Genomic DNA, 26,782 nt, shown 5'->3' with positions numbered 1-26,782 from the left:
GTGGAGTTCTAAATATAATTTCTATTTCTCTTTGTTCATAACCCTTTTTGCAATGCTTTTCCGAGGTAGCTGATATTTGTCTAATCATGGAAAGGTGTTTCGTGTCTAAACAAAACCTTTTCCTGTGAAAGCTGGAAAGGTTCATAAAAGTTAGGTCATTCAGTCGGGAAACTGAATGTGTGCTATGCAATTTAGATAACAAATTGCACACTTTAAATATCAAACTGTAAATATCAAGTACTCAAAAGAATATTGACATTTTTGAGCAATTCCAAGGAGTAACAGAACTTTCAAAGGGGAGCCGTACATAGTGAGCATATGCTCTAAAAATCAGAGCTGCAATGTAAGGCAAATGCCTGTTTTAACAATGGCAAATAGCAAGCAGGGAAAGGTATGGGTCACATTTTATTAATGCTTAGTGTGTCTCAGGTTTGTCAACACCCTCACTGCGGGCTGTGTACACCTGTGTGGCTGAGGGGAGGGTGCAGCCTGAGCAGGGAAATGCACGTTTGTTAAAGCAGCAGGTAATTATTTTGGGTGCAGAACAGCAGCTGTAGCAGCACTTGAGTGCCAGAATCTTTGTTTTAGGGGGACTGTGTGTCTTTCCAGTTTGATGGTGACCAGGTCATCCTGGAGGTGTAAAGGAGAGTTAATAAAAATTCCCAGTTAGAAGACTGGAGTTCATAATTCACATGACTGTAAACTGATAGCTTTCCTTTGACAGATTTTGAGGTTTTTCTTGGTGAAAGACCATAGTGAACCCCAGTTGTGACCATTATGTGCTCCTCTTTACCTGGGCTTGACGACCAGTAAGAGAGTTTGCACTCTCTCATTCTTAGCAAGTATCTGGAGAAGTTTCTGTTTCGTTCTTGTGCAGAATAGAAAGACACTTGGAAAACTCTTCCCTCGCACTGCAAATCAGATGGCTCCTTTTTGGATAGTCCGTGCTAGCACAGCTCCTAGGTAGCAATTTTGGCAGGAGGGGGCTGTGTGGGTGTCTGTGTGTGCATGTTGATTTCCAGATTTGCACCCCTCTTAGTGAAGCATCCAGCTTTTGCCCTTTTCCAAGCCTTCCTTCTGTTCTTTCCCTGGGTGCTTTACCGTGTTTGCACTCACAGGAACATCTTTCTTCTCTCCCACATGATTATCCCTCCATCCTCTGGAGTCTGCTCCCTCGCAGCCCCACTGCTGGGCTGTTGCCTTACCCCAGCAAAGCTGTCCATGTCCCCCACTCACCTTCCTGTGCCAGTTTGCTGCTTTCCCTGCTACCACTTTGTCCCCAGCTCCAGTTCGCTGGGGAAGGAGATGACAAACTGTCACTTTCTCAAACACCCTCCACCGACTACTCTTAAAGAGGCAGTGGGATAAATGAAATGCAGCATTCGAAAGGCTCAACTCCTCCAGAAAATATTCCACCCACAAGTGGGGAGCTTCAGAATCCATTCCTAGCAGTTAATGCTCCATCCTAAATGACACAGCTTTTCAGTAGTGACATGTGCATTGATCTGCATTACAAAAATAAGAGAAATAGCACTTCTTTTCAGCAGCAGATAATTACCAGCATACATCAGGTTCCCTCCTGCTGATACCCACAGGGTGGAGGGGATGGGAGTGGGCATTAGGTGGAGGGGACGTGGCCGGCTTGCACGTTCAGCCAGATAACTAATATTGATTGGGACTTGTGTGGAGCCTCAGCAACACCCCCCCTTGCTGGTTTGATTAGCCACAGGGGTACATTCGCTCCACTTAGAGGATTTCACCCCAATCATGTCTGCCATGCAAAGGTGCTAGTTAGGCTACATGCAGAAGCAAGCTGAGGGGTTCTTCAGCCCTAAGCAGAAAGGATCAGAGCCAGGTGACTGTGGCCCTGGTGGAAGAGCTGGATGAGCTATGGGACAGAAACATGTAAGAAACCCCCTCAGTGGGGTGCAGGCATCCTGGCATAAGTGCAGAACTCCCCTGTGTCCCTTCCTTGACACCTCTTCGGAGGCTTAAGAGGTAAGGGAAGAAATTCCCAGTGGCCAGCTACTGATTTTTGTAGTCTGTGTGATGAAACGACACGCAGCACTGGGGCAAGAGTCTGCCTGATGTGTTTGAAAGCTCCCCCTCTCTGGGGTTTGGCTCTGTGTCCCTGATAAGCAGCCACCACCCTGTGCAGGTGAATTCAGCTTTGCAGGAACTTCTGAGCTCCTCTGCAGTGAGCCCCCTCAGGCAAGAGACACTTCAAATATTTGTGAGGGAAGGGGTGCCACTCACCAGCCACCAAACACCTACTCTGCCCTCCAGCAGGACAGGGGCCTTTGCTTGGCTCACCTCTCTTTGGGGCAGATGACTAAAAAATCACTGCTGTCATTTTTCTGGCTGAACCATCAGTACACAAAACCACCTTCATTTTCACAGGAGTGCTGGAAAAGCTGCAACTCTCAGGGAAAGGGGCTGCTGCTGCCTAAGTGGGACTTTCCCATTTCTCACTTCATAGTCTGTTGTTCTTTAGAGGCAAATAAAGCCCATTGGCAAGGGGACTGAAAGTGCTCTGTGGGTCTAAGCACGCTCCAGTGTGTTAGCTGGGCTGAATTTCCTCTCATCAGTGAATGCAATCTGCCGTGAGAAAGTTTTACTGTCTCCGAGTCCTTATGAAAACATTCTTAGATAATTGAGACATTCCCAAACAATTAAGATAACCAGATGTGTCTGTTATTTGTAATTACCTGAACATGAATTCTTTTTTCAAGAACAGTTCAATTTTTTTGTGCTTTTTGAATTACTCTAGATAATGGATAGGAAGATTAACTCCTCTGAAAAGTAATCTGTAGTTTGTACCTAGTATGTCTCATTCTGATGCAAAATCGCCTCCTCCCAGAATTAAGTGCTGGGGCTGAAACAATATGTGAAATGAACTTTCCAGTTCTGCTGTACTTGTGATCCATAGCCTGCAGTCCCCTTTCAGGTGACACCATGGGGTGAACTCAGAGGCTTAAAGTCTATGAACAACCCATGAAGAAGATGCTAAAATGATTTCTTCAAGCAGGGAAAATTGCTGAAGGCTCGAAAATGGTTTCACAAACCACTTCGTTAAGTAGCACAGTTTGAATAAAAAGGCTTTTGCACATGCTGCATTTGCACCTAGAGCTTCTGCAACGTTTTCATTTTACAAAGTGCCCAGCTTTCGCTGCATTGCAGCACATGAGCAGGAGGAGGTCGAGGCACCCTGACAAATTCACAGCGTAGGAAAGACACCTCTGCGTTTGGTCACTCCTTCTCCTCCTGCCTCAGTATCAAGTTGGATTAGCCCACGCCTCAAAATTGTTATTTTCAGGGCAGTAGTTATGACTTCTTATTGCTTAAATGTATCTTTGAAGTCCTTCCGCTTCCTCACTTCATCAAGCAGGGCTTGAATCAGAACTGGCCGTTCACACCCAGCTCTGGGGTGTGCATTTGACCATCCCTTTTCTCAGGAGCCTCCCTCCCTGTGGCTCGGTCCTGATGGACTTCCCTCCTGCTGTGCCTGCAGGTCGTGCTGCAGATAAGTGTTTCATCTGGACACTGGCTCTACTCCCATGTATTACTACAGGCTTTTTGTGGGCAGCTCCCTAAATTCAGCTCCCTCAGGGACTGTGTCGGGGTCCTTTCTCCACCGAGGGCTGTAGCTCGGTGCCCTGTGCTGGTAATTCCTGATTTGGGGTCCTTACCCCTCGCAGTCCTCCACTGAGGTTTGCACTGCTGACTCCTTCCAAATCCCTGCTTCTGGTCCTTGTCCTGGCATTGTCTCTGGGGAGAGACAGGCAAAGGGGAGCACTGCTGCAGCTCAGGGCAGTTAGGCTGCTTCACCACAGCTATTACCCTCATCTTTGGTACATATCTTACTGGTCATGCCATACCTGGGCACTGGAAATGGGAAGGGGGGGAGTGTCCAAATCCCATAGTCCTTGTCTACTTTTCCACTTCTCTTTACTCCACTTTTACTCTGTGAATCAACGGCCTCATCTTTATCTTCTCCCTGACAACTTCCTCCTGTATGTTTACCTGAGCTTATTATTAATAGTGGCAAGACCAGTGGTGATGATGTCACCTCCAGTTATTGCAAGAAAAGTTTATTTTTCAGTAAAAAAAAGGAGAAAAGTAATTCTTGCATGAGTACTTCATGACTGGTGAGTTCAGAATAGGTTTTTTTTCTTGAAGCTCATTTAAACCTTCCCTCTTTCTCTTGACAGTTTTGCCCTGGGCACTGTTATCTTTATTGTCCCAAAGGAATATCCTTGAGTGTGTTAGTCATGTACATATCAACTGAGACTTTTCACTTTCCAGCCTGCTGAGGACCTGAAGATCACAATATTATCTGGGTGCTGAAAATAAATGGGACTTAGAGATGGTTTGGAAGACTAGTGAGAAGTGGTTGTTTTCAGCCCTGCTGACTAGTTCAGTCTACTCAGTATGAGGTGGGTTCCATCCTCCCTGCTGCCCTCACTGAGATATGGCACCTTTGCCCAGGTATGAGGAGTACATGGTGGAATAAATACCTGGTTGTTAAATTGCCACCTCCCTCTCTTTCAAAAGTGGAAGGCATCATTTAGTTAGTACTTGGAATTCCATGATGTTTTCAGGAAGGTCTGAGCATTTTTCATCCCTGGTAAAGCAGGATTTCTGTTGCACAGAGGCAGTTTATCACTGATTTCTTCACCAGGTTCCTTCAGGACTGATTCTCCTCAATCAGACCACTCCTTTTTATTGTTTAATATTTCATATGGTACCTGGTTTTGTGTTGCAAGAGAGGAACATGCAACTTTCTTTGGTATGGTCATTTTGTGTTAGTCTGTAGCTCCATGTGGCAATCTTGTGATAAATCATGTGGCAAACTGGTGGGAAGAAGGTGACTTATCTGAAGCAAACCATGTGCTGAAGTTTGCCTTCAGATGAGCTAAAGGCAAAGACTGGCTTGGGATTTCGGGAGTGGCTTGAAGACCTATAATGAAGTGGAGAGTTACACAAAAGGATTTAATTTTAATAGCACTGTGTGTGAGAGCGAGAGGGAGAAGGCTGGAGTCCAGTCACACAGAACTAAATATAAGGGAAGGGAAGCAGAGGGAGAAGAAAACTGGGCTAAGACAAAAAGATTGCAAAAAAATTATAATAAAAAAGACAAGACAAAAGCATGAGGCATGAAGCAGGCTAGGAGAAAAGTGTTAGTTCAGTTTGAATGTATTTGGTACTGGGGTGAGGTGAGAAGGGGAGGGAAAGGAAATCAAGCCTAAAACTATTTCTCTAACTATTGAAGAGTGGCTTTTCATCCCTTTTCTTGGAGGTTTCATTAAAATGTGTGAATGCCTTTTTTCCGAAGAGTTTTTAAGTGTCTTTTTGTACTAACAGTACAGCAGACATCACAGTCCTATGGGGAGCACCATAGAGGGTGTGGCTGCAGGTGCCTAGGAAAACAAATCCATGGAATATGTCTCTTTGTCACCACCTAAATCTTTTGTCAGGTGCAAGTTGGTCTCTTCTAGAGGAGCACTTGGGAGGTCTGGCAAGGCCATGAAGGCTTGGAACTTCCCATTGCCAGGTCTCTATTCCTCCAGACTGCTCAGCTCCTTCTCTGTGCCCAGCAGTCCCCACAGATATAAAAGGGCAGTTTACATCCCCTGCCTTTTAAAAGCACTGTGCAATTCATTGGCTGTTATTTTTCAGCATGTGGAGGGACAAGGAGGAGAACCAAGACAGGGCTAAGCCAAGGATGGCCAAGGATAGCACTGGCCTTGGGGGGTACCACTGAGACTCCCCTGCATCAGCAGCATTCAGGCCTGTTTACCCAGCCTGCCCTCATCACAAATCTTGTATTTCCAAATGAATATTTTAACGGAAGGGAATTGTGTAGATTGTTAGTGTAGCTTATTAGGTTTTAAAAATTCATGTTTCTAAATTCCCAGTATTATTTTCCCCTTGCTTTAAATAAAAAAAAAAAAAAAAAGAAAAAAAGAAAAACGGGGAGGGAGGAATCTCTTTACAATAGGAGTTTAATTGTCTGTTTTATCTGGAAAGCCCTCTGAATTGAAACTCCCTTCTCCACAGTGCTACCTGAGCACTTCACAATTTTATTCTCTTGAAGTGTCTATTTTACCATTTGTCTCACTTTCAAGCTTTTAGCTAGAACTGGACATTTGTGGCCAGACAAAGGAATTTAAACTAAGTAGCGTGTTATGGACGACTTCAGGTGACTCTGCTTGGATTCTGTCACTCTGACACTGCAGCAGCTAAAGCAAAGGGCATTAACACGAGTCTATTGAATGCAGACCTGCAACTGAGATGAGAGAATTTCACTGCATTTCCCATTGCGTCTTTCTAATGACCTTACCCCTGTGTTTGGGAGATGCCTGAACTAAGGGAATTATTTTATCTTTTTTTGGTTTTATTTTAAGTTCCTAGAGAAAGATGTTTATGTATCAGGAAATGATACGTTTAACCTGCAGGGTCTCAGGATATGGGAATTTGGTCTTCTGCCTCATTTCATTACCAGCTTGGAGCTTAAGCTTGAAAATGGAGTAGACTTAGTGATATTTCTGGTGTGCCAGATGGGGCTGCCTTGTAATATGTGGTGAGGACAGACACCTGAATCTGGCAGGTTTTGCAGTAGGGGACAATAATGAATATGAGGGGGTAAATCAGTTAAATGACAGCTAATTCCTCACCAAAAACTCAAAGAGCCACTGGACTGGAGGTGCTGTAGGACTGTGAAGCAGTAGCTGCCCCAGAAGCGCCTTGTGCTGGCAGACAGGAGTACCAGCACTAGGAGGGAATTTGGGACATAAAAGCCCTCTGCTGTTACTGTCAGTACTCAGGTAGGTTGCTGGAATGCCCCTTCCAGTGCTGCTTAGAACCAGTCCAGAAGGCATAAAATATGCTAAGCAGCTGTTAAAGGGGAAAAAATAACATGTGGCAGAGGATATGCATAAAAATATATAGAAGACACTTCTGATGGGAATGTGAAATGTGCCATTTTTCTGTTTGTGGTGCTGCCGAGCGCTGTAGCTGTGCTGGTGGCAGGGCTGCAATAGGGTTGTTTTTCTATTAAGGGCAAACAAAATGAGGGTAAAATTTTAAGTTGAGGAATTTTCTGCTGCTGGAAGGCAAATTACTACACGCACTACTACAAAAGAGCAGGGGTAAACAATACAATATGCTGGGAATTGCAGATGCGTGTGCAGGAACGCCGTGAATACATTAACTGCCCGTGTTGTCAAGGCAAGTGACAGCAGCTGACTGAAATCCAGAAAGGGGCTCCTGTCAGCGCAGCCCTCGCCAGGGCAAAGGCACATCGCTCCTAATAACAAAGTCTATTCCGTTTACATCTGACACGGGGAGCCAGAGCCTCTTGTTTGGGGAGTTTTATTTATTTTGACCCAGGGAAGTCCGCTGAGCTGCTCCGTCAGGCTCCAGCCTCCTGCCACGGCAGTTAGACAAACTCATCCACGCTGCTTCGCCAGGAGGACTGAGTTTTCTGCACCCCTCTTTCCTTTCAGTACATTTTTTCCCTCTCGCTGGACTTTACTGTAGGAAGGACAAAAAGAAAAGCACAAGAGTAAATAAAGAAAGCACTTCTTGGATGCTCCAACCATTCGTGAAGTTATTCCATGAGGGGCAGCGAACCACGGAAGTCTGTAGTACTTTTTTGCCTACAGTCTGCACCAATCTGTGCAGAAAAGGGACTGCACAGCCCCAACTTTCTCTTTCCTTCTGCTTTCCTTCTTTCCTTCTCTTTTCCCCAGGAAAACCCTTCAAAGGCCAAACCAGTAGATTTAGTCCATGTCCCAGTTTGATTAAGGTAGGTCTGTAGGTGACTTACCCTGGGCTGAGCATATCCAAGGCAGGAAGGTAAACATCCCATTGTGCTGGATTTGATGAAAGAAAATCCTGGAAAACGTTGTGCTTTTCTAAGAAAACTGCCAGAGGCAGATTATTAGGTCTGAATTAAAATGCAGACGAGATTCATTAAATTGTTGACCCTGCCCCCTCCAAAAAAAAAGTCAGGTTGCCATCTTAAATTGACAGCATTAGAGACAAATTATGTGCACTGATTAATAAGTGTGGGCTAAATTACGGCTCGGAGAGCGGGCGGAGCGCTGTGGGAGCAGGAGCGAGGGAAGGAGCGGAGGAGGCGACAGCCATCCTGCCTGTGGGCACAGAGCAGTGCCAAGGGGTGGGGGGCCTTGTGGCACCAGAGGTGCAGAGGGGGACAAAGGAGCAGGAGGAAGGAGCTGAGCCTCCTCCAAGGAACCTGTTCCCTCTGTGATGGTGACCTGGCGCCCTGGTGCCAACGTGCTCCCTGGGACATCAGGGAGCACGTGGGGATGTGTGCTGAGCTCAGGGACTGTGCTGCCCCTTTTCTTTGGGGTAGGGGGAACTTTTCATTAAAAAACAAGGGAAAAAACCCACCCAAATCTTGGAAGAGTTGGATTTAAGAAGTTAAATAAGAAAGGTAGGGTAAATTGGAGACTTGAGAAGCTAATTTCCATCGCATTGGTGGAAAAAAATACTGACCATTTCACCATCTCGGACAATAAAAAAAGGGAAAAAGCAGGCATAATAATATGTATATTGCTCACAAGACATAATTCTCTGAGAATACTATGACTGGTATATAAATAGCAGAATGAATGTTATTAACATGTTAATTTTACTAACCCTTTAACCTATTGATTAGCCAAACAGAAGGAAACAGCATCTTTTCATGCTTCGTCCCCCCCTTGCCTTTCATGTAATTGGATTCAAATTCACATCTGTAGCTACTAAACCAATGTTTTCAACCTTTCTTCTGCACCTCCCCACCCCCAACTGTTTAACCTCCCTTCTCCAGAGCTGGCATAAATGTAAGCCTTTATTTGTGAATATTCCGATAAGCACTTTGCCTCCAACTATATTGTTCAAGTACCAGCATCATTGTTACAGCTGTAATTGTTACTATCAAGACACAGTTCTTTGTAATTAGAAAGTCAAGATGGTATTCAGCAGTATGGCAGCACAGATTCTCATTTGTTAGGCTATTAGAAAAAAAATGTTTACAGAGAAAACAGTGTCATTGTTTAGTGCTCTTAATTGACCATCTGCCTGGTAAAGAAATGTCCAAAGAAGGATAAATAAGACTATAGTGCACTTATTTATTTATTTTCTTTGTGCAATGAGTAAATTAGGAAAAGCAACAGCAGATCCAAACTAGACAAGACATTGCTAAATCAGGCTGCAAGTGAAATCATGTCATGAATACATTAACTTTTATTTCTCTCAGTGTCAAGACTCATGTCTGCATCTTCCTCAAAGTTTGTTGGGAAGAAAAAGGAGGCCAGATCTTGGTGGGCACTGTGGAGTTGACAGCATTCATCTTTTAACAAAGTCAAGCATATGCTGCTTTGAGTGCAGCATCTTTGCATGCTCAATGACGTGTTTAATGTCACCTTTCCCACTGTAAATCATCCCTGAGTAAATCCACAAGGGAGAGTGGTACTAGGAATTAAGCAGGAGAGAAATAAAATTCATGACCATGTGGTTCTATCTCAGGGAATTTGGTACGTATTGACAAGAGAGATTCACACCTGACGGGGCCGAGAGCTAATTTGTAGTAGGGCTGTTTATCTTCTGCCTGAAAGGAATACTTTTTCATATTTAATGTGCATTTTCCTCATCTCCATGTGTGTATGTGTTTGTGATTTAACGTGGCTAAGGGTGCATCTGGTGCTAAGGGTGCATTTTTGCACTTTTGCTGCTTGGCAAAAAAGTAGTTTCAAATTTCGGGATAATTCAAAATTCTGTGTTTTCCCTATGAAAAAGTAAAGGAGGGGCAGTTTGGCCTTCCAAAACCAGGTCTGATGTTTTCATTGCACAAGGCACTGTCTTAGGTAGGCAGTATTTGATCTGTTCTTGTAGCATTTGTTTACAGTTTTGAAATGAGAAATGAAAAAAAACCCATGAGTATTACCATGCTAAACCAATATGGTAAATGACCAAACTGATCTTTTGTACTATTTGTCTTCCAACATTCCAGGTGGAAATAATCCACTGCATTTATATGTTGATTTATTACAGTGTGGAGGTAAAAAAAGAACACCTAAAAACAAACCATAGAGAGAAGCAATAGGGAAAAAAAAAGCAGAGAAAAGAGAAATTAATTAAAAAAGTAAGGATTACGTTTAATAATGATTTCTCAAAATATTACCTTCCAGGTTTGAAAGGCACCAGGACACCTGCAAGAGGAGCCCCAGTTGTGCCTCCTCCATGATGAGGCTCATACAGAGGTGCAGCCCCTCAGATGGTGACAGGGGGAGAGCAACCAGTGCCCTCACAGCACTGTCACTGTGTGTGACAATGGTCATGAAGCAGGTAGGTAAAACTTCCCAATACTTAAAAAGCTGACAGTGTTTTAGCCATCAGTTCTTCCACGGGAATTTTCTTTCCATAAAACCTCTCCTTTGATGTCTTCACCCGATGCCTCAGTGCATCATCCCTTGTCCATCTGTTCCCTACTGAAACCTTCCTTTTTTTCATTTCCCCTGATTGCTGTGCTAAATAGTGATCCTAGTAATTTTTGTTTCTTTTTCTTCCCTGATATTTACTCTTTTTTTTTTTTTTTTTGAGTTTTGAAGGAGTACCTCAAAATCTTGGTTTCCTGCCTGATGGCTTTTGAGGAGGGATGGTAGCTAAAGGAACCTAGCTCATTTTTCTTAAAAAAAACCCCAAACAACAGGTTTGCCTCTAAACTTAGAATTTTCTTATTCTCCCATTTTTGGAGATCTTTCATTAGTACCAACTGCATTTTTTCAGAAAGCAACAACCCACATTTTTTAATTTTTTTTTGTTTGTTTGTTTTTTTGCCTTCCAGTAGGGAATATAATGAATATAATAACTTCCACCAACAGGTGCAGGAAGGTGAGAAGTGCACAGGGCTTTCAGGGTACTGCGCCTTTTCCCTGTCCTAAAGCCACACAGATTTGTGAGGTTCAAGGCCTTTCTTTGATATCTTCTGAACTGGAGCCTACAGAAGTAGACATCCCACCCTACCAAGCTGGAAAAGCCTGCTCAGACATCCTCCTGCTCGAGCATGCTGGTGTCCCCATCCACACTGCCCGTTTCCTCAGTGCTGTACTGGTTTGACAAATGTTTAACAATGACTTCTTGCAGGTGCCTTTACAAACTGCACCTGTACCTGTTTCCCCAGCGCTGGGGCTGTGTGCTGGCACCTCACCTGTACGTAGAGCCCGCGTTTCACCTGAGTGTGCTTCTGTGCACCGAGCACAAGAGGCGGCTCAGAAAGCTGTGATTGACACCAGTAGTTGGAAGCTCATGCATGTCTAGCTACTTGTTCAATTTGTTTAGTCCAGTGGTCTCCTTTATTAGGCGCCTTAGGGTTTTTCTTTTGATTTGGCAGGGTGATTATAATGAGAGCTCCTTAGTGCTACTCCACCAGGGTATCTGCCCACTTGCTCTCAAGCCTCTGCTGTATAGCTTGTGATTAATGTAAAACAGTCAGATGCCCTTCAGATCAGTCGAATTTGGGGATTCTATTACAAACATGAAAAGCGTGCTGACCGCACAAAGCCCTTGGTGGTACCAATTAAAGACAGCGTCATTCACTTGGCACTTCTCATGCCGCTGCTTTTTTTTTGCTTTTTTTTGCTTTTTTTTTTCCTTATCCTTTTCACAGCAAACCTTCCCTGGCAGTGGTGGCCCCTCTGCCACCGTGCACCTGTGCCACGCTCCGGCCCCAAGGCACAGCTTCCTCGGCTAGTGGGGAAACACCTTGCTTCCCCCTCTCTCTGCCCAATTTCTGTGCCCCTCAGCTAGTCCTCCATCTGGCCAGACGTGAGCGATGGGATTTGAGTACAATATCTCCTCATGTCATCATGCAGGGATGGGAAGTGCTGCCTGGACTGCCCCCAGCAGAAAGCCCCGTGGTGTCCCTTCCCCGCTGGTGCAGAGGCTCCGGGCTGCCACCGCAGATCATTTGACAAATTTCACGGTAAGACCCCAGCTTATCAGCATTATCTTTTTATTCCAGTCAGTATTCCAAGTATTCCTTGAATGTCACAAGTGAAGAGCTGGATTATACACAAAGTGTCCAGTGTTAAATCCTATTTACATGCAAAAGTTGTGCCAGCTTACCCTGAGGTTAAATCAGTGCAAACCCCTTCTGTGAGGACTCTTCTAAACTAATGAGAATGACCTCCTATAATTTCTTTAATTAAAGAACAACAACCACCTAAATCAAGATAAAACATGCTTCATATTAAATAAGGTTGGCCAAGCAAATGGGTTTGCCTTGCTTGAAGTGCTGACTCCACTTTTTGCACAGACTGAATTATCCAAGTGTTTTGGACAGAGCAAATCTCAGCTCTGGTTTCTGGCTTTCTGCAGCAGGGAGGGAGGGGGTGTCACACCTGCCCCCACCAAAGGCAACAGAGGATTTGACCCTACCTGTGAGGTGGCCAAGGTCTCTGTCCAACACACACATTTTATGTTAAATCCCTTGCACCACATTTGATATTCCACAAATCCTTCCCAAGTGTCTGGTTGAAAGTGTTTTTTTTTCATGAAAGTTACTCCCCCGTCCAGTGCTCTGTGTTTGTCAGAAAGGAATAAAACTGCACCATATAAAAGCAGAGAGAAAAATCCTTTATTTCTGAAATTTTATCTTTCAGAGTCAGGTTTGTTTGGTTTTGGGTTTGTTTTTTTTTTGCATAAGGCTTTTCATAAATCTAAGGTCTTGTAACTTTGATCTATTCACCCTCTGCCTACAACATAGACTCCAATTGCACCTCTTACTTAATGGATTATTAGGAATTGAGGAATCCTCGTGTAAAAAGAACCCAAACAATACTGGTTTCTTATTTCTCTGATCATTTCTTTAAAAAAAAAAAGACTCTTAAAAGCTACTAAGATGACACTTTAAGTTGTGAAGGCAATAGCTTTTGCTATTTTCACTATTTCACTCCTTCCTTTCACTGCTGATTCAGGGAACTGCTGAGCACAGAATTGGTGTTGTTTCCATTCCAACAGCAACAATCTCATCTCAGCTCTTGTGAGCGTTGTTTATCTCAAGGTATCCCTTCTAATCCAGCTGTTTTCTAACTCTGTCCCGAGAGCTGGTTATTCAATGACTTTTCACAGACCTAAACCCTTCACTTGCTCAAATCACCTGCTCACGTAGGGATTGTGCCGCTCTTCCCATCCGTGCTCAGACCCTCCTGGAAGGGGCAAAGCCAACCAGAACAGTTGCCCTGTGAGGCTTTGGGACATCAGTGGTGTTCACTGCATCCATATCTTGCTGCAACCGGAACCTTATGAACAAAATCACCACAATTAACTCCAGCAGAAAATGTGCTGGAATCACTGGAATGTGATTTCTTTGCAATCGATATTATGGAGCTCCCACCGATCTTTTAATAATGTTTTATTCGTGGATGAAAAGATGCTGGTGTCCCAATGCATTCTATCCATCCATTCATGTTTAGACCTGTAAAGGAACCCCAAAATAATGGTAATGTTTGGTTGCCTGCTACATGTACACACTGGGCTTACTTGTATATAAATTAAACTGCATTTAATCCTGTTAAGCATTAAAACGTAAGCAAACAAACTGACTAACAAAATACAGTGGGGTGGCAAAAAAAGAAAATAAGCTCAGAAAATAATTGGTTCTAAGGAAGTTAATGAAAGTTTGTAGCATGCTTTTTATATGAATAGAGTTCAGAAGAGATTATTTTTTTGAAGTGTTACTCACAAATCTCCCGTATCCACAATAGATCTTTTGTTAACTGTACCTGCACATTTATTGTGTACGACAGTCTAATAAAATGAAGTCATTTTAATAAACATTGTATCAGAATATCCTATCTGCTATGTGGCACTGCGAATTTCCACTACTGAAGGAAACATTTAACATTCTCACCATTTTAATACTTTTAATAAATATTTGCAATTCCTCTGATAATGCATAATGGCAGAAAAATGCATTGCCTCCAAAATTTATGTGGCTGCTGGCAGGTGGCCATTTTCCAATTTTCTGTCTCGCTAATATACATTTATTATGTATTTCCGAGGGCTTTTTTTTTTCAGCTTTTGGCTTGCCATAAAATTACTATTTCTTTTACAAGAGGAAGCGCTCGTGACAAAGAAATTTCAATCGAACCTAAACCTGACAAATGGACATCTGCTGGCCAAACTGGAGAAGAAAAACATTTGCCCATCGTAGCTCTCAGTTTGATCCCTTCCTATCAGCTGAAGCCACAATATGTTTGGATCAGAGACTCATATTCTGAACTGATAACAAGAATCAGTTCTCACTTAGTAATATTTTCTGAAGTGTGACACTGCATTGCATCATGTTATGCATGACATGACACGAAATAACAGAACATTACATGATGGGTTATGACATAGGGAAGTAAAATGCAAGTTAATATTATGCATTACATTTTATTTTTTTTTCTAAATTGTTGGATCAGAGCACATGAAGAGCTGTGAGTGGTCTCTTCTATGCTGGCTTTATACAACAGCCATCGATAGAGTACCTGAGCACCACCAGCAGATAATTAAGCCTCTATTGATAGCTGAAATCCTTGAATCTCTCAATGAGCACATATCGTTCTCTGTATTTAAGTAGCAGCATTCATTTGAAGAGCAAGGGAGCAGTGACTAAGTATGAAACCTAAACAGGCAGTAAGAAGTGGTAACACTACAAAGATGATACATTCTTATCCTCGAAATGGAAGGAAGCTGATTTTGTGAAACTCTTTATGGCATTCACAACAAAGCAGAGGATATCCTGTGTCACAGAGCATGTGCTTCTTGAAGATCCTTTCTGGTAGCAAATGATGCTCAGAGAGTGTGATTTGTTATCAGGGAGCTATTTACGATGGCCAAGATAGAAGGGCACTGAATAAATATCTATAGCTCTCAGAAACTGAGACATGATGGTGCAATAGATGGAAAGAAATATCTCAAATAAGCAGAGGAACAGAACCTCCCTACCAAAGGTGACTGCAAATGCAATAGCTTTTTCTCTTGTTTTATTTTTTCAAATCTGTGAAGCAACAGGATAATCCACATTAATAATATACTGTATGTTATGTTTTACAATAATATGCTTTGATTAAACTAATTCCTGGAATGATAAATGCAAAGGAGACAGACTGCCCTGTGTCTGTGCTCACAACAACAGGAGAGGTAGATTTGTCTCATCAGATATTGTTAAATATTCTCAAAAAAAAAAAAAGAACTTCTTGGCCATAAAGAAGGAAGTAGCAAAAATATGGTTCACTTTGCACCTTCCACACACTTCATAAAATCAGGGAGCATCAGTGCTTTGTCAGCACCTCAAAGAAGGCACTGATGAGAGGGTCTTTGACCTAAAAAGGGACAAGACTACAGTTAACTGAGCAACTGGACTGGCTAATGTGCAAAAGATTTAATCTCTAATTTGCTGGGGAATTATGGGCACATTGCTTCATTATCTGCATTTTTGGTTTTCCCTTTACTTGGCCTATCTTGGCCCCAGCTCAGGAAAGAATCACTATTTGCAAAAGGTGCTTACTGGACCTAGTGGGAATGTTTCAGTGTTTTCCTGAACCAGTCCTGGAGATCCTGCAGAACTGGATATGGAGAAGGCAAAGGCACATTTTTCACTGATGATCATGCCAGGACTAAAATTGTAGTTTGGAAGTGATCAGGTAGAAATTTTCTGTTGAAAATTAACGTGTCTAATTCTTTTTCAAGAAAAGCACCCATTTATCTATTTTGAAACTAATTCAACTGAATTGGGTGCAAATTTGTAAATTCTCACCAGAATTTCTCAGAAATTACGGCAACCTTCAATATCTGCCAAAAAATATAATAAATTTTATTAAATAGTATTATATAATTATCTAAGATATAAATTTATACATTTATTTTATAGATAGTAAACAATTGGTAAAATATACTAATAAATATTCTATACATACACCTATCAATAATTTGTGAACTATTAATTATTAATTACTTGCTAATTAATAATCAGCAATATGTTAGCTGTTAAGTAATTGTTAATTAATAATCAATAATTTGTTAGCTATTAATAAATATTATGACTATTTTATGCAAATGTGTAGTAATACTTTTTACCAATTATTTGCTATCTATAAAATAAAATTATGGACAAATATTTGTACAGATCATTTATTATAGGGTGATTTCTTATAGGGATCATACATTATAGGATATTACATAATACAATCTCCTCTCTGTTTATTACATAAAACAAATAGAAATATATAATTAGTATTAGGGATTCAAGAGAAAAAAAGCCATGATTTTTCTTGGCAAAGGATAATATTCAAATATTGGGGTGAACAGATGAAGGGTCCTTTTAACCCTCCTCCTGCCACTTAGATTCCTGCAAAGTGTAGACTTTCTACATACTTTTTGTTTTTTGTTTTTTTTTTGTCTAATTGATTTCTTCCTGAATTTACAGCTATGCTGCCTTTTTAGAACTGCTTTGCAGACTTGCTCCCATGTAATATTTGGTTGTGATTAATCCATCTCACACTAGAGAACTGTCCGTGCTTTGTTTGCATTTGTTTTGTTAAGTGGAGGACACGTCATTAAGTTTTTGTGTGGCTCATGTTCAATGTGGGTTGATAAGAACCAGATATTTGAAGAAATGGAGATTAAAGATTTCCTGTCCCCTCATGGCCAGCTTTCTCTTAGATGAAATGAAGGATACAAGGGAGTGATACAATCATTTCTCTACCAGTATCTACTGTATCAGTGGGCTGAATCTTAGCATTTTTGATAATGATTGTCTTCCAAGAAGAATTCATGCATAAGTATTTCTTACTCTTGCTGCTGATTTCATCCATGTCAGTGAGTTTGTTCTGCCTGCAAAAGATTTCTCAGAAGTAACTTTTCCTTGCAAAGGGTGGCCTTTAAAAAAAGGAAAGAAACCAAACGCAACAAAACCAAGCAAAGGAAAACACCTGACAACAGGGAAAAACCGTGGCACTTCCCCATGAATCTTCTTAAGCTCATACATTTTATAAGTATTTAATGTGATACCTTGTAGGAACAGACAGCAGCAGGTGACTGCAATAACTTTGAAGAACAGCTTTTTCCTGTCACTTCTCTTCCAGTGTGGCCCAACATGTTCCTAACAGATACCGCTTGCACAGCATCCCCATTTCTCTTAGGAAAATCAGTATAGATTGGTAATAAAGCATGGCAATATACAATTAAAAATTAATAGCAAAATGATTACATTATTCTCTTCTAGCAGCAAAAAAAACCCCTCCAACCTACAACAAAGGCCTTTAAAGCACTTTGGCTGTTTTCCAAAAGAGTTGATTAATACTCCATGCAGAACGACTGCTGTGATGCTATTGCCAGGCAGGAATTGCTGACTGTCCGTCGAGGAACCGGGCAGGTGGCAGGGAAGGAAGGCTCTGCTCCACATCCCGGTGCCCTCGGCACAGGAAAAGCTGTTCAAATGGCAGCAGCATGGCAAGGCAGTCCTTTAGATGATTGGAATAATCTGTGACATTCAAAACCGAGACACAACGCGTCGGGAAGCCTAGAGAGAATGGAGTTGCTTTCCTCAAGCCCAAAACAAAGGCTTTGCAATGTTACATATATTATTCTGATCACAAAAGTCTCTTGCATTAGGGCTTTCAGTGTGAGATAATTGACCTTGACATTGCTTTCAGCTGAGGGTACATAACTCTTAGTGCAGTGACTTACCTTGAAGAAAACTGTGCAACTGCAAAGAATATTTACTTACTATCTTCTCTTTTTTTTTCTTTTAATTCTTGAAAACTGTGCTCTGCAAGGACAAGTAGGCAGAAGTGTAGTGAGGGATGGAAGGTATTTTATGTGGATGAACACATGAAGAGGTGATTATGTATTGCTAAAAGTCTAATCCCTGGATAAACTACAGTTTGCTATTAATTCTTTGGACTTGCTTAGCTGCTACTTAACATTTCCACGACTTAACAATTATATTCTTGAGCTAAGAGTAACTTTTCAACAAAATGTGTAGGGATTAGAAACATTGATAATTATATTAATTAATATTAATGGGAGTGACAATATTTGTAGTCATATGACAAACATAAGGAAAGCAGGGCTTTAATTTTATCAATTAATTCTCTTTCTAATTGCTTTCACTATTCAATTGTCAGAACGTGTTCTACTTGCAAGAAGGAATGTGTTAAGCAGGCAAAACACAGACCAAAATTGAGGGGAAAGAGGGCTGTGTATTTGTATATGGTATCATCTGCTATCCAGAAACATACTGAGCCTTCTCTCTGGGCTTTGGATTTTCCACCCTCCATTTATAATAAATGCCAATCATCTGGAGTAATGGGCTCAGTCTCATTGAGATGGGTTAGTAGGCAGAGAGGCCATGAGGAGCAGGAAATGCCACTGATTGAAGTGCTCTCCAAATTATCAACTGTCCTTCTTCCCACACCTTCCCAGAGGTGCAGGATGAGCACAGGACAGCAAGACAAGCAGACCTTGGAAAAGAGAGCTCAGTGCATATGTCTATACTGACTCCTCAGATTTAATACATTGGATTCCATCAAAGTCATCTCTAGAGGAAGTCAGAGAGCTGCAGTCCATTGGCCTTAATCCTTCCCTGTGCTCCCGTATCTTTATACTGCTCCACCAGCTCCACACCGCCGTAAAACCAACACAATCCACCCTCCACGCTCCCTGGTGTGAGGGAAATCCCTCACCAGGTCCCTTGCTGAGCACTGCAGCTGCCACAGAGCCTTCCTGGCAGCGGGAGGAAGGCAAACCCCTCCCTGCAGATGTGTCCAGTGCGGTGGGATGATGCTCCTGCTTGGTGTCCCGACAGGCTGGGGATGTGCAAACCCCACTAAGGGTGGAGGTGTGAAAGTCTTCACGTCCTGAAACCAAGATTTCAGCCCAGAAGGAAATCTTAATGTGCTCAAGTTTCCCTCTGCACAGAGCCTCCACCACGCAGCAATCCAAGAGGCCAATAAAACAAATAATGACTATCTCCTGGGGCAGCTGCAATAAAAAAATGCTGCCAGCTAAGAATGGTGCCTTTGATGGCTCTGCAGGCGAGATATCAACGATCTCTACAGCTGCTAATCCCCTCGCGTGGTTTTACACTGCTGCCCTTACAGCCTGTGCCCAGATGCTCTGTGCAACATTTTGGGGTCTGCTTTTCTTCTCAGCTCATCCCTCCTCTGGTCCACCTCAGGATTACACCCCTGTAAGGCAGTGAGTTTCTCACCAAGCACTGCATGTACAGGAGAAGGAAGCTGTCACCCAGCACATGCTGCTCTAGTGGCCTGTGGCTGCTGCCAGCTAACCTGGGAGCAGTTGCTGCCTGCTTTCCTTAGTTCTGTGGGTGTTGAGCTCTGGAGTGGGAGAGAAAGTGGTCTGGGGAGTCCTCACCAAAGTCCCAATGAATAAAGGGGGACTCACTGATGAGGATGAGGGAATACCCCAAAATCTCTTCCTTTTTGTGGGCTGGAGACTTTGCCCATCCCATTCCCCCTCCTTGAGTTAAGCCAATGCTGATCCCAAGCATATTTGCATCTATGCTTATTTTCAGGATAAAATCAGGGAGCACAATTCCATCTTGTTGTGCCAGCCACATCATTGTCAAAAGGCGTTCAGGAGATTCAGATCTTTTGTGCTGCTATAAAGGTTGCTTCTTCCCCATGTCCTCATCAGGGGACAGAGTTCAGAATTAGTCCTTTTGTGTTTATTTCCACTACTCCGGGATGGACCAGGAAGCCTTTGCTTTTCCCCATCAGGAAGCAGAGATTTAATGTATCGAACGCACCAGAATTGCTTAATGAGTGCTCAGTGAATATTAATAAAAGTTTGGACGTGACTCAGGCTACAATGGCTGAGAAGTTTGAAAGCTTTGGTTCAAGATTACAGAAGGCTGTGAGAAAATATGGTATCCAGCAGCTAGCATATAGTGCGGATATTTCACTATCCAGGGATCTCTAATTACTAATAATGTACAGGAACAGTATGATATGTCCTTACAATTGCAGAATCCTTTTCAAAGATAATCTTTAATAGTTTATTTGACAACCTGTAAAATTATAGAAAATTATTAGTCTTGGGAATTACAAAAATCCCCGTAGTACAGTCAAACAATAAAATTATAATTACCTGTGGGTAATTGAAATTTAACTGTTTTTTTATTGTATATTACACATCAATAGCAACATAAGTTCAAGAGTGTCCCCCTCCCCTCCCTTTTCTTTTCCCTACAGAAATGGGGAAAATGGACAACCCTGCTGGTAGCTTGTGAGCCCTTGTCACAGAACAGAGCTTGAACAATTTCGATTAAAGCAGTATGTTCGAGACTGTCATTAGACCTGCATTAAATTACATATCTGGAATGTTAAAAATAAAGAGTACTGAAGCTTATTCACAGCTGCCTGTCGTAAAGTATGCAGTCAAGGTTTTTATTATCTTTAAAGTTCTTATTTTTCTCTTTTCTAAAACTTATTGTTTCATCAAACAAATATCTAGCACATTTAAGAACAGTATGAGCACACGAGCAGAATTGCTCGAGATGGATAAAGCATTAGCGTGTTTCCATTCTGTGCTCAGTAGTATTGTTTAGTACTAACAATGGTAATTTATCAATTATACACGAGGGAACAAAGCCCTTCACCATCTCACAGCTCCAGAACTACCTATTACAAGGCCCAAAGCTTGAGACCCCTCCCAGACCTTGTGAGGCACCATTTAGCGTTAGAATTTGCAGTACCAGGTTTTGCCTTGTCCTCTCTCAGTGACCCCATGGAGGCTGCTCAGTACTCAGCTCCATGGCACATCAAGACTTTCCTAAACCAGGAAAATTATAACCTTTTTTTTTTTTAATTTTCCTTCTGAATCAGGGCTTTTGATACAGGCACAAAGGTTCACAGCCTGCTCTTGTCTAGTTGGTGAGACCGTCCAGTCCCTCTTGTGTGATTTGCGGTGGCATTGCAGACTTTGAGAACAATCTGAAGGACAAACCCCAAGCTGTTTGGATGCTGCTCAGCCCCAAATACGGTATGTTTGACAATTAATTGTCTATGGAGCAGCTTTGTTATACACTACTAAGATGCACAAAATCTTCTACAGAAGGATCAGACTGGCTACTTTTATTTGATTCTGTAAAGTGCTTTGTGATCATTATGTGACTATAACTGCACAAGTGAAAATACCTCTGTTTTATTAGGAGTTTCAATTAAAGTGTTTAATACACAGATTTTATCGTGAGAGAGGCATCACAAAGACTGAGTGCAACATAATGGCGAGCCAGGTATTGTTATGATTATCATTACTATTATTTATGTATAATCATTGAAGTATTAACTGAAAACTGGGAAATGGAGTTCCTGAGTCCCAAAGAGCTCATAGTAACAGCTTCTTGTGGAGAAGACAACAATAGCAAACCAGCTCTGCTTCATGGCACAATTAATGGTGCATGCAACCCAGGTTGGAAATTCCTGATCCTGCATGAGTTTTCCTGTTTTCAAAGATCAGAGAAGGTAAAAAAATGCAGTTGGATCCCACCTTTTTTATTTTGGTGCCTCTTACTCTTCCCACCACCTCTTTTTTCTGCCTGTTGGTGAAGGGCATCCCTGCACGTCAGGACTGTGATGCATCTGTTTACCCAGCAAAGCAGCTGGAAACTTCTCATCAAAGTGGGTTTATTTGGATGCCTTTAGAAGGGAGAGATATTTTGCCTCCCTCACTTGTCCTTCTCATTGGAGATTTTTAAGTGTCTTGGCCTCCTAAAAGCTAAAGTGGAGCTTTCAATTTAGATTTAAACCGAATATAAATCTTTCAAAAGGGGAAACCCCAAGAGGGACTGTATCCTCAGGGCTGTTAATGGGCTGAGCTGCAGCAGAGGAGAGACAGGGCTGGCCCAAAATCATGGTCCTTGTGCCAAATAGCTGTGACCTCATGCAACACACCAAGGAGATGCAGCTGAGAGGTTGGTTTGGCTTTGGCTGTTTCCTAATCTTGACCCCTTGAGCAACACCTGAAATCTAGGGGAAAGTTTTTCTCCATCCTTACCTCGACCCTCATTTCCTGGCAGATTCCAGCTGCTGAGCAAAACCGCCCTAAAAAAGAAGCCAGAGAGCTGTTGTCCAGTAGGATTTATATAGATGGGATACTTGGAAGCTAAATCTTCCAACCACTACAGTGCACCATACTGTAAGACAAAGAGCAGGAGATAAATTTTCCTGCCTTTGAAATTTCTGCTCATGTCACTCTCTGGGGCTAATTTTTACCATTTTGTCTCCCGTGAGAAGAGCTATTCCGACGTGAGTGTCTTCTCTGCACTGCAATGCAGGGATGGAGCTAAGGATGAGCAATGGGAGTACTGTCAGGATTACAGCCAGGTCAGATTTTTCATTTTGCTAAAAGTCACTTCTTTGACACAGGAATCAGGAAAATACATTGATGCAACATGTTGAAAAGAATGAAAAGGTTGTTATTTGCTCCTACCAATATGATTCAAATAGAGAGACCCAAGCCTTATGGTAAAGGGAGAAAATGTCTTCCAACAAAAACACAAACTTTGACACTGAGTACAATATAATGCGAGGGCCTAAGAGGGGTTTTGGGGAGCTCCTCATGGAAAGGGAGCTTTCCATGGGCTTTTTTTCTCCTGTCTGTAGGGTGAGCACATGCATGTTTATGTAAAGAAGGATGCAAGCTTCCAAATAAAAAAAAAAGGGGTGGTGGTGGCTATTTTTCTTTCTCATGGATGAGGTTAGAAGGTTAATAAAAGAGTTAATCCCAGCCCACTCTGCAAAAGGGAACAGCTCACATTCGTGAGACTTTAAAAGGCTTCAGAGTGTCTGTGTATGGATGTTGTTATTTTCTGTCAGGGCTATCCCAAGAAGACGGAGGTCAGGAGCTGTTTTTTGGAAGAGGAGTTTGTCCATTAACTAAATCAGCTGGAGTGGAAATAAGGTTTGTATAAAATGGTTTTGAGAGTAAACTCCAATTCAGTAAAGCTCTGGGTTTTTGTTTTTTTTTTTTTATGAGAACATAAAATTAAAACTTAGTTCAGAGCAGTGGAGGCCAACCAGAACATCTCAACCAAATGACCCAGAGAATCTGGTTGGCTTTTTTTAAATTAAAATAAAAATCCATTAACATGAATTTAACTTTAAAATATGTGAATGGTTTGAAAGATAAAAAAATTAGTCAACTTAGGAAACATTCAGCAAATTACAGCACCAGGCAGTGATTTACAAGGAGATCTGCATGTCCATTTGCTTTGCAGCATTGAGGGAATGCTTATTGCACAGCATAGAAAATTACCTCAGGCCTTGTTGGGCTTTTCTGGAGAAATATATACCACAGTCCGGGTTACTGATATCCCTCCATGCCTTGGTGTCCCCCTGCACAGCTGAGGGTCCGTACTGAGACACAGTGTAAATGTTATAGTCGATATCCCTTGGTAGAGAAACTGCACTGCAATTTCTTTTTTCCTACTTTCCTTCCTTTTGCACGAGGCTCCTGAGCTACCAGCTAACCATTTCCTATAAGAAAATGGCATTGTGTTAAAGTTATATAGTGTATCATATTAAATTTTATAACAGTGCTTTGTGTTTTGAAAAGACTTTGGGGGGAAACAGCATCAATCAGGGAACCACATTTGATAGACTTGGAAGGGGCCTCCTGGGTCATTTTGTCCAAGACCTCTATGAAACAGGAAGGCTTCTGCAAAATACCTTTCCCATAAATGTATCTAACCTTTCCTTAAAGACACTGAGTGATTGTGCCATAAATACCTCAAGCAGCTAAACTAGTCTGATTGACCTTACGATCAGTAAGTGTCTCCTAATACTGTACAGAAGGTACAATTTTCCATTCTTTCAGCCGTGGCTAAGCAAGAAAAAAGGGCAAATACACAGTAATGGGCAACAATACAGACTGTGCAAACAGTTTTGCTTTCACTTTACTGCCATCAGCTACCATAAATCTGGATGTACCATTGATACTTGGTTTCCCAGTGTAGTGTCTGTGATCCTTGTAGTATCTATCTCACTTTGACTCTGACTTTTGGAGAGCCACCATTACAGGGTGCAGAAATAAGGAAGACGTATGAGCAGCACTTTCCGATTCAGAAAACCATTCCAACCTGATGCCAGTAGTTAAAGTATTTATTTCTATCTTCTATTTATTAGAATTTGTGAGTTGTTTCTTGTCAGGACCATGGGAGCGAGGGGAAGCACAGGGCTTTCTATGGTTCCATCAGAGTGTCAAGGAATAATTTTCATTCTCCAGTTCCAACAATTGTGCATATTGAAAAATAAATACATGGTAGTTTAGCTGTTTGTTGTGTGCAGCAGAGCCTTGTGTGCTGGTTCTGCCCCACACTGCTCTGCCTTCTTTCTCTCAGTGAATATTAGAAGTGTCGTTTTGGGTAGATGTGTTATTAAATCACACAGTCATTGCTGAGAGCTTCCTGAGCTGCACATAAACCATCTTTGGCTTGGGGTTTTTTGTCTTATTTTCTTTTCTGCAAGCATTGAAAGATGGTGAGAGAGCTGAAGGCCAGTTCTCAAACACCTATTTTCATCAAGTATACACTTACTTGTGGAGAGGGGTTGTCTGATGGTGCCCCTCTCACCTGACTGACCACTACCTGGGCACAGGAGAAATTTAGACACCCTTCAGTGTCCTCGTGCAGCTCCCAGGGAAAAGCATGTCTTTAAAAGCTGAATATGCCACCTTGGTGTCTGTGAGACATTGATACACAAAGGAACAACCATCTCAGAGTCATACAGGTTTTATTGTGGTCACCAACCACTGCCTGAACACACAGAATCATTCCCAAAAGAGACACTGGGAGCTCCAGTAAAAGCTGGGACAAAGACTGTCTTATCTGATGCCCAGCAGAAAAAAAAAAAGGCTTATAAGAATATTTCACTCCTGACCAGCAGAAGTGTATTTCAGACTAACTGAGGAAGACTCCAGAGGAATTTCTTCTTCAGAAGATGAGAGAAAAAGGTTTTACAAGGTTGAGGCATCCTCAGCTTGGTTTCAATGTCCATTCACTGTTCTGGGTTAGATCAGGCTGCTTTTTTTATTTTATTTTTTGTTTGTTTGTTTGTTCCAGAGTTGTAGTTCTTGTACACAAAAGACTGCTGCAAAATGGGCCAGGAAAACTGGAGTTTAGTCCTAAAAGCAAAAGATAGAGAAAAGATAATTTAGAAAGAATATGATGATCCTGCGTTTGAAGACATGTTGGTAGCTCTGTATGTCCCTGCCCACATTTTTTTGCTGTGCCCTCTTTATGTCTCGTGCTTTTGTGCAGGCTGGCACTCACTTTGTAGTTCTCAGCTCAGGGCTCATCATTTCCTAAAGGTCTTAAATCAGCCCTGAAAAACACAGATTTTTTTTTTAACGCTGTCTCTATACAAATAACTAAATGCCATCCTTTCTCTGATGTGCAAAGTTGTAAAATATTTGTTTAGTATTTAATCACATAGAAATATGTGAAATTACACTAGAAATACACCTCACCCTGGTGTTTAAGGGCAGAGGCTTGTGAGATTGTGACAAGTCAATCTGATATTATAAAATTGCAAAATATCTGTGCTGAGAAAAATACAAATACTAACAGACCTTCTTTTATTGCTTATATTCTCTTCACTTTTTCTCGCTGAATCACCAGATCAGGCTTTCCTCATCACAATAGAGTTGAGCCAGCCCCAAGCCCAGCTCACCCCTCACTCCTCTTCTGCCTTAAATTCCAGCTCTAAAGAGCAGCTCTTCTCTGCTGGGGTGATCTGAACCCCACATCTGCTTAAATGGTATCCTGGGTACTCAACTCCATGACAAAAAATAAGATCCTCCTGCTTCAGTCCCTCATATTCCCCATTTTCCACTCAGTGCCCCTCCATTCCCTATATTGTAAATACTTGCTGTGGGGAAAGAAACATATTTTATTTTGTTATGTTAGAAGGGGGGAATGAAGGCAAACAGGGCTTTTTGTGTTGTTTTATTGTTGTTATTATTATTATTGAGGGAGGGTTTGTTTGTTTTTTTTTTTCAGTACAGGCAAGTTCTGACCCATAACTGTGCTCTTAGGTACTCCTGAAAATAAAAAGTACGTTTGCATCAGGTGCGCCTAAAAACCAAAAAGAAATTATATATCAGAGAGGTTTTCTGATCCTGCTCAGTGCACAAATGCCAATCAGAAGCAAATATGGGGCTGTATCTTGCAATCCATTTTGATATTTACAACAGAACATGGCATATCATTTAATTTAAATTTGCAGCATGCTCAGTGTAATTAATGCTGTGCAGTGCCTAGAAAATCGCGATTTCTTAATGTGATACAATGCCTGCATGCTGAGAGCGTTTTTTTTTAAACTACTGTATCATTTTGGAGCATTAATGGGGAGGCACTGCCATTAAACAGGAAAAAGAGCCATGCTCACTTGCTCTTTATGAAACTTCCATGCAGCTCCCCAAAATATGATGCAAAGTACAGGTTTGTTTTAAAAGAGAGGGGAGAGTCAGAGATTTAATTTTCCCTTGACACAGCATGATGCCTGAATAGCCAGATAGCTATTCCTAAATTATGTGCATTTCATTCCTAGGAGCTGTGAGCATTTTGAATGGACTGTTGTTAAATACAGTACACAAGCATAAATACTCCAGGGAACAGCAAGCTGAAATTTTGGCATGAGCAGAAATCTGATGTAGTATCTGAGCACGTAATAATAATGCATATTGATTTGTCAGGAGT

At 41.8% G+C, this 26,782-nt stretch overlaps 2 long non-coding RNA genes across 3 annotated transcripts in view; one reads left to right on the top strand and one right to left on the bottom strand.

Moving 5' to 3' along the window:
• Positions 1-26,782, top strand: part of LOC108500686 — a 46,721-nt gene that overhangs the window by 16,518 nt on the left and 3,421 nt on the right. For both annotated transcript variants that reach the window (XR_001875958.1, XR_001875957.1), the window contains exons 3-8: positions 10,203-10,359; positions 11,886-11,995; positions 20,910-21,066; positions 21,265-21,319; positions 22,320-22,409; positions 22,902-22,986. This is a non-coding gene — a long non-coding RNA (uncharacterized LOC108500686). The remainder of the gene's footprint in view (positions 1-10,202; positions 10,360-11,885; positions 11,996-20,909; positions 21,067-21,264; positions 21,320-22,319; positions 22,410-22,901; positions 22,987-26,782) is intronic.
• LOC108500685 overlaps positions 25,120-26,782 on the bottom strand; it is a 260,908-nt gene continuing 259,245 nt past the window's right edge. The window contains exon 13 of the long non-coding RNA XR_001875955.1: positions 25,120-25,206. This is a non-coding gene — a long non-coding RNA (uncharacterized LOC108500685). The remainder of the gene's footprint in view (positions 25,207-26,782) is intronic.

Source organism: Lepidothrix coronata, unplaced genomic scaffold (assembly GCF_001604755.1).
Source record: "Lepidothrix coronata isolate B3197 unplaced genomic scaffold, Lepidothrix_coronata-1.0 Scaffold92, whole genome shotgun sequence".
NCBI lineage: Eukaryota > Metazoa > Chordata > Aves > Passeriformes > Pipridae > Lepidothrix > Lepidothrix coronata.
Note: the sequence above shows the minus strand (reverse complement) of the source record. Positions and strands in the feature narration are given on the sequence as shown.